This window comes from Frankliniella occidentalis, unplaced genomic scaffold, assembly GCF_000697945.3.
Source record: "Frankliniella occidentalis isolate FOCC.00 unplaced genomic scaffold, Focc_3.1 Scaffold220, whole genome shotgun sequence".
Lineage (NCBI taxonomy): Eukaryota > Metazoa > Arthropoda > Insecta > Thysanoptera > Thripidae > Frankliniella > Frankliniella occidentalis.
Window position 1 is genome coordinate 397,520 of NW_026267346.1, and position 3,063 is coordinate 400,582.

Here is a 3,063-nt window from a genome sequence, read left to right on the forward strand (position 1 = left end):
TGAAAAACACCTTCTGATGTAACAACAGTTATTCCTTCACTTTCGAGTAATTTTAAAATATTGAGCAATGGTCTAAAGGCTGCTTTGTTTCCAACACATCGGTCAGTACTATGAAATAAGAGAGCTAAAAACTTATTCTCTAGGGCACCCTGAAACTCAGGTGGAAGACAAGAAATTTCAAAGTAGGCAGCACCTAACTTGTGAACACCTGCATGACTACCTAGCACATTATCTGGTTCATAGTCATCAAAGCTAAGGGTTAGTGGAAGAACAATCTTAGTTCCAAACAAAGGTTTGATCTTTTTCTTCCACAAATCACCCTGCACAATATTTTCTAAAACATAATTATCACATGACAATTTATCCATATATGACAAAATCTGAGATAAGACTCCATCGATTTCCAGAAAGCCTTTCAAAACTAAATCAACAGGAACAAACTGTCCAGTCAACATTTCAGGTGTAATAACAACATGATCAACAATGCTATCAGGATTTGAAATTTCACGTTCATTTGAGAATGTGTTGATATCATAAGGCTTTGGAGCAATGTAGGCACCACAATCAGTGAAAGCCTTTATCCTTTTATGCTCACTATCCACAAAATCAAAGACAGACATAAATGAGTCAAACATTTTAAGTATTTCCACCATCTCATTAGAGTTACAATTAATTAAGGAATCCTGAACCTTCTTTTTTAATGTACTCATACCTTCAGAAATAAATTTCTTGTGACCATCAATAATAGTTTGAACAAAGGAACGAGTCACAGAGTCATGTTGATAAAGACCAGCAACATATATGAGTGCAGATTTAGTAAGCTGAGCTTGAAATTTCTCTACAGTTAAAGCAGTACTGAACACATCAGGAGAGGTATCTTGACTTTCAGGAAAAATGAATGGAACTCTAGCATCATCATCATTTGTGACAGTACTGGATTTGGAAATATAATAGCAGCAGTGACAGAGGGATTACAAACAGAACAAGACTGAGTGGCCTGTACTTCTTTCTGCTTATTATCTAGATGGTCTTTAAATGTTAGTCTTGAAGTAAACACACGAATGCAGTTACTTTGCCTGCACTCAAAGGCATCTAAAGCAGGATGGGAAACCTTGAGATGACTTATCAATAAGTCAGAAGTTTCACACTTACTACTACACACACAACAGTTAAACATTTTGTGACAACAGTAATGTTGGATTTCTTAGGAATCTTGATGTCAAAAAAGTACCTTCGTGCAAACTGGCAGAGGTGCTCACTCTCTGATAGATAGCCACAATGAAGAGAAAAAAATGTCTTGAAACACAAGTCTAAAGCCTCTTTTATAGGCTTAACTTTGTACAGGTGAGAGTCCAAATACACATAGATGAAACTGGGTCGTTCACCAACAACAGAAATAAAAGGTTGGAGAGTGCTTGTCCTACCATCGGCCAGCCTGCCAAATTCGTTGGTACCTCGTTACCGAGCTACCAAGATGTAATGGGTCATTATCTCATCGTTCGTCTTGACATATAGCAAAAAACAGACTGTAGACGGGAGCCAACTATTCATGAAATCTCTGAAGAAGTTGCTGAACACATTAGCAAAACCTAGGTGAAGGCATCTGTTCCACCAATGCCTCTGAAAAGCATACAAAACAAAATAATTAGGTTCCATAAGAAATACATTGACTACAAACAAAAAGTGGGTTGGTATAAAGAAATATGAGGGAAAACTCTTACACTTCCAAAATGAATGCCGGGAACTTTTTGAAGCTGGTGCTTGCAGGTGTGTAGACGAAGCACGGGGTGAATGTCCAGCTGAACACATAACTGCTTCTAGAGAACGCGACTTCATTGCAGACCAAAGGACGTCTCGGAAAATGTATATTGGCAATCTTGACGTCAAGGTTACAAAAATGCTTGAAAGGAGAGAAAGCCGGGTTGAGAGGAAGGCTACATTTATCAATGACAGCAAGTCGAAAAAGTATTGCCCCACACTTTCCACGGTGCCGGAAGAATTTGAATATGAGGGCACAGAATCCGTTGACACACACACAGACCCAGATTTTCAATTATCAGAACACTCTCGCTTTCTACCACGCCGCTCAACTCCTAATAAATGGCAAGGTACTTTCTAGGCGACGGCAAAGATAGCCGACAGATTTTCTCTTTCGGACAAAGCTTTGGCAGCTGTTGCAACGGCTCTTGAGGACAAGAATCTTGTTACACCCCTTGATAAATCTCTTGTTATCGACAAACACAAGGCTCGTCGCGACAGGAGTAAAATAAGAAAACTGACCCAGAAACAGTCTTCAAAGACATCTCCTATTCTAGGATTAAATTTTGACGGTAAAACAGACAGTACAAGAGTAAATGAAAAGAAAGGACATACTTACCATCAAGTAACAACTGCAGAGGAACTCATTTCCCTCGTAGAAGAGCCTGGGGGCGAGCACCTTGGCCACCACACTTCAGGAAAAAGTGCACAGAGTTCTTCGGCGTCCATTGTGCAGTTCTGTAAAGAAAAAACATAAATCTGGATCAGTTAGAAGTCGTGGGGTGTGATGGCACAGTCACAAACACAGGTCACATTGGTGGGATCGTAATGCTACTAGAAAAAGAGCTTGGTAGGAGTCTTCAGTGGCAATTTTGCTTACTCAACTCTTAAGGAACTGCCTCTCAGACATTAAATTACCGAACAAGATGGGGCCACATATAGCCAAAAATGTTTTTCTGGGCAAATTGGTTCAAAACTAAAGAGCTGCGAAAGTATGCCTGTAGTCAAGTTTGCTGCTATTGAACCTTAACTTCTTACGATTGATAGACACCTGCTGAGTACTGACCAGTGATATTTATACGATATGTGTCAAGCAGTCTCTTCTGGCGAAGTATCGCCCGCTCTGGCAAACATGAAACCAGGACCTTTAAATCATGCTCGTTGGTTGACTGCAGCGTGTCGGATCTTACGGTTGTATGTGGCTACAGAAAAGCTTTCCAAACACCTGAAAACATTAGCACAATTTATTGTTAGGGTTAATGTGAAGGTGTGGTTTTTCTATAAAGGTATAATGGCAATTCTACA